Here is a 13,370-nt window from a genome sequence, read left to right as displayed (position 1 = left end):
AATATAGCGCCCCCCTTGGGCCAATCAAATGTATTTTGTAAATGCCGGATCTCTATGGCAAGATGCATCATTTACCCAAGTTTAGTTAAAATCAGGCCAGTGGTGTCTGACATATCGTGTGTGACTAACGTATGAATGGATGGAGACGGATGCATAGTTCCCCCTTTCACCTCCATAAAGAAATCTATGAACCTCTTTGATCAGGATTCCCACAGAAGTGCACTCAGTCAGCGTAATGATATTGGCTAGAGTGAGAAGATAACATAATCAGGCAAGCGAACATAATGTGAAGTTGCATAAGTCCTTAAAAGAGTAACCTCAGGACTGCAGAACACTATTATGTACAGAAAATGTTTTGAGTAAACATTTAAGGCTTCATAGATAGCAGTCATAATTCTAAAAAGCAGGATAAGAGAAAAAGTAGTCATAGAAAACTTTGACTCTCATAGTGGTTCAGTGTGCACACTTATATACACTTCAATGACTAAATCAACTGGGATAGAAATAATTTAAATTACATCTGAAAATTTAAAGAAATACACATTAAGTCAATGTTTATTAACTTACTTCACAGTTGATTTTATGGCAAATTGAAAACTAGAGGCGATCAAGTTTGTGCTGATACAAAGCCTTTTTATTTAATGGTACTCCTTTAGGCATGAACAATGACTACATGAGTGATTAGGCAACATTAACAATAGGTTTATGCCTACATTAAGCGTTTAAAATAGACCAAGGAGCTCAGAAAGGGACACACAGAAGGGACATACTGTTGGTCCCATACAGACTAGGGTTGAATATGGGTTGTAGGCCTCATTTTGAATTAAAATGTATTATACCGTTCATTTGTGTTGGCATGAACACTTTGCACAACTGCTGTTGTGGCAACACTTGAAAAATGTTCATCCCCCCTCTCCTAGCACCCCTCCTCCCAAAAAACCCCCACCAAAAACAAATAAACAAACAAACAAAACAACATCAGAACAAACACACAACAACACAACTACCAACACAGTGGTGTAAAGTACTTAAGTAAAAATACTTTAAAGTATTACTTAAGTTGTTTTTTAGGGTGTCTGTACTTTACTATTTATAATTTTGACAACTTTTACTTCACTACATTTATTTTCTTTAGCAATGTCCCTTTTTCTTCATACATTTTCCCTGACACCCAAAAGTAATCGTTACATTTTGAAAGCATTGCGGGACTGGAAAATTGTCCATTCACACAATTATCAAGAGAACATCCCTGGACATCCCTACTGCCTCTGATCTGATGGACTCACTAAACATACATGTTTCGTTTGTAAATTATGAGTGTTGGAGTGTGCCCCTGGCTATACATACATTTAAAAAACAAGAAAATATTGCTGTCCAGTTTGCTTAATATAAGGAATTGGAAATATTTTATATTTTTACTTTTGATACTTACGTATATTTAAAAACAAATACTTTTAGACATTTACCCATGTAGTATTTTTCTGGGTGACTTAACTTTTACTCAAGTATGACTTTTGGGTACTTTTTTCCACACTGTACCTACATGCATTTTTACAAGGAAGTAGCATTGGGCTCAATCACTTTCTTAAAACCTCAAACTCTGATGACCTCTGGTGGCATTTTCTAAATGACCCATAATATTGTATGCTGTCTGTTATATCTAGCTTAGATGTAGAAGAACGCACATCTGAACGGTTTCACATTATACCTTGGCTTGCGAAAGTAATCACCCCCTTGGCATTTTTCCTATTTTGTTGCCTTACAACCTGGAATTAAAATGGATTTTTTGGGGGTTTGTGTCACTTGATTTACACAACATGCCTACCAGTTTGAAGATGCACATTTTTTTATTTTTTATTGTGAAACAAACAAGAAATATGACAAAAAAACTGAAAACTTGATCGTGCATAACTTTTCACCCACCCAAAGTCAATACTTTGTAGAGCCACCTTTTGCAGCAATTATAGCTGCAAGTCTCTTGGGGTATGTCTCTATAAGCTTGGCACATCTAGCCCCTGGGATTATTGCCCATTCTTCAAGGTAAAACTGCTCCAGCTGCTTCAAATTGGATGGGTTCCGCTGGTGTACAGCAATCTTTAAGTCATACCACAGATTCTCAATTGGATTGAGGTCTGGGCTTTGACTAGGCCACTCCAAGACATTTAAATGTTTCCCCTTAAACCACTTGAGTGTTGCTTTAGTAGTATGCTTAGGGTCATTGTCCTGCTGGAAGGTGAACCTCCGTCCCAGTCTCAAATATCTGGAAGACTTAAACAGGTTTCCCTCAAGAATTTCCCTGTATTTAGCACTATCCATCATTCCTTCAATTCTGACCAGTTTCCCAGTCCCTGCCGATGAAAAACATCCCCACAGCATTATGCTGCCACCACCATGCTTCACTGTGAGGATGAGGTTCTCGGGTGATAAGAGGTGTTGGGTTTGTGCCAGACATATTGTTTTCCTTGATGGCCAAAAAGCTCAATTTTAGTCTCATCTGACCAAAGTACCTACTTCCATTTGTTTGCGGAGTCTCCCACATGCCTTTTGGTGAACACCAAACGTGTTTGCTTATTTTTTTCTTTAAGCAATGGCTTTTTTCTGGCCACTCTTCCGTAGAAGCCCAGCTCTGTGAAGTGTACGGCTTAAAGTGGTTCTATGGACAGATACTCCAATCTCCGATGCGGAGCTTTGCAGCTCCTTCAGGGTTATCTTTGGTCTCTTTGTTGCCTCTTGATTAATACCCTCCTTGCCTGGTCCGTGAGTTTTGGTGGGTGGCCCTTTCTTGGCAGGTTTGTGGTGGTGCCATATTCTTTCCATGTTTTAAAAATGGATTTAAATTGTGCTCTGTGGGATGTTCAAAGTTTGGGAAAATGTTTTATAACCCAACCCTGATCTGTCCTTCTCCACAACTTTGTCCCTGAGCTGTTTGGAGAGCTCCTTGGTCTTCATGGTGCCGCTTGCTTGGTGGTGCTCCTTGCTTAATAGTGTTGCAGACTCTGGGGCCTTTCAGAACAGGTATATACTTACACTGAGATCATGTGACACTTAGAATGCACATAGGTGGACTTTATTTAACTAATTATGTGACTTCTGAAGGTAATTGGTTGCACCAGATCTTATTTAGGGGCTTCATAGCAAAGGGGGTGTATGTACGCACCACTTTTCGTTTTTTTTTTAAACAAGTTATATTTTTCATTTCACTTCACCAATATGGACTATTTTGTGTATGTCCATTACATGAAATCCAAATAAAAATCCATTTAAATTACAGGTTGTAATACAACAAAATAGGAAAACCGCCAAGGGGGATGAATACTTTTGTAAGGCACTGTATATCACTCTCGTTTAATGACACGTGCCACTCATTCTCACAACCCATTCATCCATAAAGCAGCACACTGTTGTAAGCCATAACGTCCAGCACGTCGTACCATACATAACATTTCCCCCCCTTTCCAAAACCAGGGACCGGTACCATATATAAAAATGTCCATAGGGCAAGAACCTTGAGTGATACATGAAAGAAAAGTTAACCCTTTAACAGAAGAGGTAAACAATGACTCTCCAAACTAGCCAGTTCAGTCCATTAACCTGGAGGTTGACTAAGACACCTAACGGAGCTAAGTCTAAAAGGCATGCGTGTGTATCTGAACACGCCAGCATGTATGACAAAGGCCGTGAGGTCTCTGCTGGCTGGGTGGAAGGGCACCTGAAGGTAACCTGACGCAGGTCGAGCTTCGTGAAGACCCTGGAGCCATGAAATTGTGTGGTCAGTTGGCCAATTCTGTTGCCATGTGCAGGTAACTTGGTGGATTGCCGGCCCACTGTCATCTCTCAGTGTGAATCCCAAGCCTGTGAAGAGGTGGAGGCCCAGGAGGTTGACACCCCACTTTGAAACGTGAATGATGGTAGATGCTTGGCGCCGTAGTGCACTGGGACCTGAAGGGTGCCCGTGTAACAGTATAGACTTTACATCCGTCCCCTCGCCCCGACCTGGGCGCGAACCAGGGACGCTCTGCACACGTCAACAGTCATCCTCGAAGCATCGTTACCCATCGCTCCACAAAAGCCACGGCCCTTGCAGAGCAAGGGGAACCACTACTTCAAGGTCTCAGAGCAAGTGACGTCACTGATTGAAACGCCACTAGCGCGCACCACCGCTAACTAGCTATCAATTTCACATCGGCTACATCTGCAATGTCTATCTTGGATCTACCATACCCACACAGGGCAGTGGAGTGCTGTTGGAGTGGTAGGTGACGGAAAGACTTGTAGTAAGTGGCAAGGTTGAGCAACGACACCACAGTGCTAGTATCCAGTAGCAAAGGCAAACCCACCTCACCGAGCTGCACAGTACATGTCTTGAATGTCACATGGTTGGTGGAGACAGTTCGTATTTCAGTGTGTTCATGTTGAGAGTGAGATGAAAATAAGTGCCTGTTCTGAGTGTGGCTAAAAGCTAGAGCAGAATGGCACATTTTGCAAAGTGATTGTATTTTGAACAGTTCTTGCATGTTTTCCCATGGGCTGGGCAGTTTGAAGCTAGTCCCACAGTTGCCACAGCCATTTCTGTTTGTTTGTCTGTGTGCCTGCTGTATGGGCATGCTGGTCAGTGTTGCCAACCAATTTTCAGGGTAAGTTGCTAGAGGCAGGTTGATTTGTTGCTAAAAGTTGCTAAATGACGTTGTGATGTCATTGCGTGATAGCGTAAAACTGCGTCATTACGTAGATACACAACAACGTTACTCAAAAAAATATGATTTGACATTTGTTCAGGTACAGACTCCCACTCTTTTCTGTTCTTCTGGCTGTACAATTTTTATTGAGACATGTTGATTGGTGTTGTAAGTTCTGTTCAAAAAACGTTTTTGTGTCATTTAGAGGGAAAATGTGTGCATTTTAGCCACTTTTCAAAAGTTGCTAAAAGTTCAAAATACATTTTTAAAAGTAGCTAAATTTGTTGCTACGTGCTGTTTGAAAAAATAAGTTGCTAAATCTAGCAACAAAATTGCTAAATTGGCATCACTGATGCTGGTGTCTGTGTCCATATCTATGTATGAGGGCGTGCACAGCGCGTGATCGTTGTAGTGCGCATGCTCGGTCTGAAGCTGCTGTGTGAATGGCTGGGGGCCGAGTGTATACTGCAGAGCTGTCTGTCAGCATTGTTGAGCATTCCAACGCCGCTTCAACCTGGAGTGCTGTTTGAATAGCTCCATCGACTTGTAAATTATTTGATTCCAAAAGCTGCTTCTCCCGCCTTGTCTTTTCACATAACGTCCCCTCTATCAGCTGATCTCGTCCTGAAGTGTCTCATATATACTCTCAGAATAGCCACGTAGCTTTGAATGGACTCACCCGGCCATTGATGTATTTTCTATAGCCGGTAGCGTCGGAGAAGCACTCGCTTTTTCCCGGCAAAGTGGTTCAGTAGGAGGCTGACTGCAGCAGAATGTTGGAGCCGATCCAAGCGCTCTGAAAATCCTCTGTCCCTCTGTACGGAGTCAGTGATGGAACAGTCCATAGCTTCGAGATAAGTGTTAACTTATCAAGCCAGTTATTTCAAGGCGAGGAATGGTGCTGGCGTCGTTGCCAATATTATATCTAGTTTAGCTGTAGAAGAACGCACATCTGCACGGTTTCACATTGTACATCACTCTCTCTCTTAATGACATATGCCACTCATTCTCATAACCCATTCATCCGTAAAGCAGCACACTGTCGTAGACCCTAATGTACAGCACCGCTGTACCATACATAACACTACCCTCATAAAGTGCATTTCGGATTCAAAACTATAAGCCCTACAAACACATGCATAGTACTTTCAGAAAGGTAAGAACTATGGGATTCTGATATAGGTGTCAGAAACAATATGACTATTGCCATATGTCCACCAGATGCACATGCGTTTAGCAACGGGTTGCATCACGGATAAGATCATTTTCGCCCTGTTTAACCAAAGCTAATAATTAGAACAAATGGAAGTTATTCTCCTGTTGACCTAATGGTTTCATAAACTGCCAGAGCTACCAACAGACTAACGTGCACAAGGGCACATTGCAACAATTAATTTAGTTAGTTTCTATTCTTCTGTCACTATCAACATCAATAAATTGAACTGGTTGTCCCCATATAGAGTACTGATTTTAAATCACTAGCTTGCCCTGCATGATGGCATCCTTCTAGCTTCACCAGCGAGTTGTACTCCCCACAAACGAGAGGCTTTTAATACTCAAGACTGAGTGTTAGGGCCTGAGGAAAGTATGGCATTCATTCAGATTAAATATGGAAACTTGAAATGTGTCCTCCCCATTTTCAATTATATTTTCGGTTTTATTCCCCAAATTAAAACTATACTAAATATATTCACGTCACCAAATAATTGATAAAAAACCCACTGTTTTGCAACAAAGGTCTACAGTAGCTTCAACAGTACTCTGTTGGGTAGCACCATGGTGTGGGTGGAGGACAGCTACTTTCCGTCATCCTCTGGGTACATTGACTCATGGTTCTCACCCCCTTCCATTGACTTACCCAGTAGTTATGACAACTTCTGGAAGACATCCTCCAACCTATCAGAGGTCTTGTAGCATGAACTGACATGTCCATTTACATTTGACATTTTAATAATTTAACAGATGCTTTTATCCAGACCGACTTACAGTGAGTGCATACATTTTCATACTTTTTGTTAATTCTTTGTTCCAATCAAATGATCAGAGAATGAATCTAGTACTGAAAGCATAAGCTACAGCTAGCTAGCACTGCAGTGCATAAAATGTGGTGAGTAGAGAGAAAGACAATAGTTGAACAGTTTTTAACAAATGTATTTATTTAAAAAGGAGAAACAAGGTTAAAAGAGAGAGAGACATAGCTATGTTTATGTGTATTTTGTTCACTTTGCTAGTGAATGGAACTGTTTAACAGTCTGATGGCCTTGAGATAGAGGCTGTTTAACAGTCTGATGGCCTTGAGATAGAAGCTGTTTTTCAGTCTCTCGGTCCCAGCTTTGATACACCTGTACTGACCTCGCCTTCTGGATGATAGCGGGGTGAACAGGCAGTGGCTCGGGTGGTTGTTATCCACTATGATCTTTTTGGCCTTCCTGTGACATCGGGTGGTGTAGGTGTCCTGGAGGGCAGGTAGTTTGCCCCCGGTGATGCGTTGTGCAGACCTCACTACCCTCTGGAGAGCCTTACGGTTGTGGGCAGAGCAGTTGCCGTACCAGGCAGTGATACAGCCCGACAGGATGCTCTCGATTGTGCATCTGTAAAAGTTTGTGAGTGTTTTTGGTGCTAAGCCAAATTTCTTCAACCTCCTGAGGTTGAAGAGGCGCTGATGCGTGGGTGTGGGTGGACCATTTCAGTCTGTCCATGATGTGTACGCTTCGGGCGGGGGATGAATGGAAGACTGCCTTCAACATGGCCAGTGGCCACTACGAGTATTTGGTCATGCCATTTGACCTCACCAATGCCCCTGCTGTGTTCCAGGCTCTGGTAAGTGATGTTCTCCGCGACATGTTGAACCGGTTCGTCTTCGTCTACATTGATGACATCCTCGTCTTCTCCCGCTCCCCCCAGGGAACATGTGCTCCACATCCGACAGGTTCTTCAATGTCTCCTGGAGAACCAGCTGTTTGTTAAGGCAGCGAAGTGCGAGTTCCATCATTCCACCATCCCCTTTCTAGAGTACATCCTCCCCGCTGGGAGTGTCCAGATGGATCCCGGGAAGGTGAGCGGTGGTGGATTGTCCTCAATCTTCGTCCAGGGTGCAGCTGCAACATTTCCTGGGGTTCGCCAACTTCTATCGCCGCTTTATCCGGGGTTACAGCACCCTGGCTTCCCCCCTGTCAGCACTTACTTCTCCCAAGGTTCCGTTCATGTGGTCCCCTGCTGCTGACCGGGCGTTCCGGGACCTCAAACACAGCTTCACTGCTCCCATCCTGGTTCATCCATATGATGAAAATTTTAATTTTGATTTCCGAAAAGTGAGTGTGGAAGAGGTGAAAAACTGATTGTTGTCTATTCAGTGCCCCACTTGTTTAGCTTTGCCTGTTTTGCATGTTATATTGGCATTAATGTGTGTCAAATATCAGTTTGCAAGCAATGTAAAAAAATATATAAATCATTGAGTTAATAAAGCTGCATACAAACATGGTCTCTTTTTTTCTTTATTGAGTAAGGCAGCTCCAAAATGTGTGTTTCAGCCAGCGGAAAATACTAAGCGTAGGGGTTGGTAATGTTCTCTAGCTGCGCCGTGATTGGCTCAGTGTTCTGTCACTCATGGGGACACTACGTCAATGCAAAATCTACATGGAAAGCTCGAAAATTCAAGCCCCTTGGGTGCTGCCATAGAGTTGCATTAGAAGTACCCATCCTAGAAGGCTCAAGGTCATTGGCCACAGATAAATTGATGTCAAATCACATTATATCTACAGTAGCTGTGATTGGACTGATCATGTCAACATAATACTTTCATAATCTTAGCTAGCAAGCTAGCAGTCATCATGATGAATCAAGTCGACAATCTACTGGCAAATCCTTTTCCATCCTTGTCATATGAAGAGAAATTATGAAGAGAGATTTTAGATAAAACGTATCGCTGCTCATTGGCCATTGGAAATAAACATTACAAAACAAGTTGGATATCACAAATTCAACAACAAGTTGTTTGGAAGGAATAAGTGTCTAACTGCAAGCATAGCAAAGCAATCACTAGCCTGCTATTCAGTGGAGTGGATGTGTGGTCCAAGTCTGGATTTAAGGGTCTCTTTTTCAAGCTTATAATTAGTTTTGAAAACTACTTGAAACTCAGAACTGGGAAATCCCAGATTTCATTGAATTCAAGACAACTTGGAACCCGTGGAAAAAAACTAGCTCTGACTGGGAAAATAGGTTGGAATTCCTCTTTCTCGACTTGGAATTCCTCTTTCTAGTGCTCCGACCTGAAGATCACTAATGTCCTGATTCAACCTTGTTTTTTTCAGAGTTCCCAGTTGTCTTGAAAGCACCATAAATCCAGATAATGCCAGACTTTGATGCCCACGAAGGACCTCCATGCCACCTTCCTGTTCAAGTGAGCAAAGCACAACAAGGTGAGTCCAAAAATGTATTGTATGCTGCTGCATAATATTATATTTGATTTAACTAGGCAAGTAAGTTAAGAACAAATTCTTATTTTCAATGATGGCCTAGAAACATTGGGTTAACTGCCTTGTTCAGGGGCAGGACGACAGATTATTTTTAAATTGTCAGCTCGGGGATTTGATCTTGCAACCTTTCGGTTACCAGTCCAAAGCGCTAACCAGTAGGCTACCTGCCGCCCCGCTGCTCCACTTACATGTATACTGTAGCCAAGAAAGGAATACTAAGTGTATGTTGTGTAGTAAGCTGTTAGTAGCCCATGTGCCTCACCCTAATAATTCGGTCCCTTTTCCCATCATAATTTAGACTACTTTTCTGACTTGGTGGTGCACATGTTGCCTATAGCCTGTTTTTGATAAATGTCATCATCAAATATTGTAAGAGCTTTCATTTCATCTGCTTATATGGGCCCTTTATTTATTCTGCGGTTCTGACTTGGTGTACAGAGAGAATACTGTAAGAACGGCCCATGTTCTGAATTCTGTCGCTGTACATTTCAAAAGCTCTGAACAAATAGTTACATTGACCATGTCCGTCCTAGCTCGCTCATTAATGTCTTAATCGAAATTATGGATTGCCTTATATCCGCTCATCGTCCCCTTATGCCATAGTTTGTACATCTCAATTGTCAGTAGAAACCACATTTGTTAAAGCATGTCAGCCATATCAGCGATGTTTTTTATATGAGGCTGCGTATTCCTCCAAAGCTCAGTTGTCCTGAGTCTGCACAACTCTGCCAGGACCTAGGATCAAGAGAGACACTCAAGTGTTTTAGTACTTGTTGGGAAAATTATGATTAAATGACTGAACAAATAATTTTAAATGGAACTGTAACTAAGTAAAACTTATACTCTTTTTTATTATATCTGATTAACAATATGAGTTCATACGATGGGATTGTGTGACACAGACAAGGAGTAATTAAAGTTAATGAACACCATTCCAACTAGGAAGAAAGAAGTGGACTGTGTAAACAGATAAGGTCGTTAACCTATGGTTGAACCGACAAAACTTAGCTCTGGGGTGTTTAAGATAAGACAGTGAGTGTATTCCTAGGTTTTCTGTTAATTAGAAGTGTCAGCTAAGTGGTGATTGATAATGTTGAGGGGTCAAAAGTTACCTGGGAGTATGTTAGTAAGTTAGAATGAACTTTTCACCCTACTTTGTCCCGGTCGAGAGGAGGGGTTTCTGTTAAGCAATGAAATGACGTCATGTTTTGTATATAAACTGTTGCTCGTGGTGAAGTGGCAGCGCGCTCCGAGAATAAATTCTGTTACCTATTATTGAAAAGACTGGTCTCCATCTATTTTATGCAAACAAGAATCTTACAAATTCTCATAAAATAGATGAAGGGTTTTCAATTAATGAAAATACATTGGCATCATTAAATTACAGTAACAGTACTATATCTCTTGACACAGTGATGAAAATAATCATGGCCTCCAAACCTTCAAGCTGCATACTGGACCCTATTCCAACTAAACTACTGAAAGAGCTGCTTCCTGTGCTTGGCCCTTCTATGTTGAACATAATAAACATCTCTCTATCCATCGGATGTGTACCAAATTCACTAAAAGTGGCAGTAATAAAGCCTCTCTTGAAAAAGCCAAACCTTGACCCAGAAAATATAAAAAAAACTATTGGCCTATATCAAGTTTTCCATTCCTCTCTAAAACTTTAGAAAAAGCTGTTGCACAGCAACTCACTGCCTTCCTGAAGACAAACAATGTATACGAAATGCTTCAGTCTGGTTTTAGACCCCATCATAGCACTGAGACTGCACTTGTGAAAGTGGTTAATGACCTTTTAATGGTGTCAGACCGAGGCGCTGCATCTGTCCTCATGCTCCTAGGCCTTAGTGTTGCTTTTGATACCGTCGATCACCACATTCTTTTGGAGAGATTGGAAACCCAAATTGGTCTACACGGACAAGTTCTGGCCTGGTTTAGATATTATCTGTCAGAAAGATATCAGTTTGTCTCTGTGAATGGTTTGTCCTCTGACAAATCAGCTGTAAATGTCGGTGTTCCTCAAGGTTCCGTTTTAGGACCACTATTGTTTTCACTATATATTTTACCTCTTGGGGATGTCAATCGAAACATCATGTTAATTTTCACTGCTATGCGGATGACACACAGCTGTACATTTCAATGAAACATGGTGAAGCCCTAAAATTGCCCTCGCTAGATGCCTGTGTTTCAGACATAAGGAAGTGGATGGCTGCAAACTTTCTACTTTTAAACTCGAACAAAACAGAGATGCTTGTTCTAGGTCCCAAGAAACAAAGAGATCTTCTGTTGAATCTGACAATTAATCTTGATGGTTGAACAGTCGTCTCAAATAAGACTGTGAAGGACCTCAGCGTTACTCTGGACCCTGATCTCTCTTTTGACGAACATATGAAGACTGTTTCAAGGACAGCTTTTTTCCATCTACGTAACATTGCAAAAATCAGAAACTTTCTGTCCAAAAATGATGCAGAAAAATTCATCCATGCTTTTGTTACTTTTAGGTTAGACTACTGCAATGCTCTACGTTCCGGCTACCCGGATAAAGCACTAAATAAACTTCAGTTAGTGCTAAATACGTCTGATAGAATCCTGACTAGAACCAAATATTTGATCATATTACTCCAGTGCTAGCCTCCTTACACTGGCTTCCTGTTAAGGCAAGGGCTGATTTCAAGGTTTTACTGCTAACCTACAAAGCATTACATGGGTTTGCTCCTACCTATCTTTCCGATTTGGTCCTGCCGTAGGCAGGCCTCCTAATTGTCTCTAGAATCTCTAAGCAAACAGCTGGAGGCAGGGCTTTCTCCTATAGAGCTCCATTTTTATGGAATGGTCTGACTACCCATGTGAGAGATGCAGACTCTGTCTCAACCTTTAAGTCTTTACTGAAGACTCATCTCTTCAGTAGGTCATATGATTGAGTGTAGTCTGGCCCAGGAGTGTGAAGGTGAATGGAAAGGCTCTGGAGCAACGAACCGCCCTTGCTATGCTATCTCTGCCTGGCCGGTTCCCCTCTCTCCACTGGGATTCTCTGCCTCTAACCCTATTACAGGGGCTGAGTCACTGGCTTACTGGTGCTCTTCCATGTCGTCCCTAGGAGGTGTGCGTTACTTGAGTTTGTTGAGTCACTGACGTGATCTTCCTGTCTGGGTTGGCGCCGCCTCTTGGGTTGTGCCGTGGCGGAGATCTTTGTGGGCTATACTCGACCTTGTCTCAGAATGGTAAGTTGCTGGTTGAAGATATCCCTCTAGTGGTGTGGGGGCTGTGCTTTGGCAAAGTGGGTGGGGTTATATCCTGCCTGTTTGGCCCTGTCCAGGGGGTATCATTGGGATGGGGCCACAGTGTCTCCTGACCCCTCCTGTCTCAGCCTCCAGTATTTATGCTGCAGTAGTTTATGTGTCGGGGGGGCTAGGGTCAGTCTGTTATTACTGGAGTACTTCTCCTGTCTTTGCCAGTGTCCTGTGTGAATTTAAGTATGCTCTCTCTAATTCTTTCTTTCTTTCTTTCTTTCTTTCTTTCTTTCTCTCTCTCTCTCTCTCTTTCTCTCGTTGAAGCGTGAGGCTCAACTTCTCTGCTGTTTCGGTGTCGTGGATACCAATCTGTGAACAGCATGAAGCGAACCCGTGCCCATGCGCAGATACAGTGTGTGACTGTGTGAGAGTGAAGTCTTGCATCTCGCTCATCTCAATATCTGCGGTGCTGCTCATGGCAAACTCATTTTGCTGAGTCTACCTTTTAATATTCATATGTAGTATTTCATTTCTACCTTGAAATTATATTGCCTTTGATAATTGTCCACCGATGACCATAATATGTTGTGAGTAGCCACTCCCTCACCAGTCATGGTTGAAATACTGTTTGTTCTGTAGTTTGTTCCCATGACTAGCCATGTTGTTTTTTCAATCATTGCATTACTCCTGGACGAAAGATAGACATGCTGAAAAGTTGTAAACATTTTGTTCCATTGGACATTCCACCCCAATAAAGGTATTTTAATTACAAGAAGAGTGTCTTGGTCCTCCTTGCTTTTTGACGCCCACACTAAATAATTAAAGAGGTGCTTATGAACGGAAAAGTTACACAAACTTATGAAAAATAAAGAAAGCTGCACACTATACACAGTCACATACTTATGTCCCAATTATTTCAGTAGTGTAGAACAGCCCATATCCTCCAAATTGTTCACACTTAAACTAGCTACCTACTGACGTGATGT

The sequence above is a fragment of the Oncorhynchus clarkii genome, chromosome 8 (assembly GCF_045791955.1).
Source record: "Oncorhynchus clarkii lewisi isolate Uvic-CL-2024 chromosome 8, UVic_Ocla_1.0, whole genome shotgun sequence".
Classification (NCBI taxonomy): Eukaryota; Metazoa; Chordata; class Actinopteri; order Salmoniformes; family Salmonidae; genus Oncorhynchus; species Oncorhynchus clarkii.
This window is presented reverse-complemented; position numbering follows the sequence as displayed.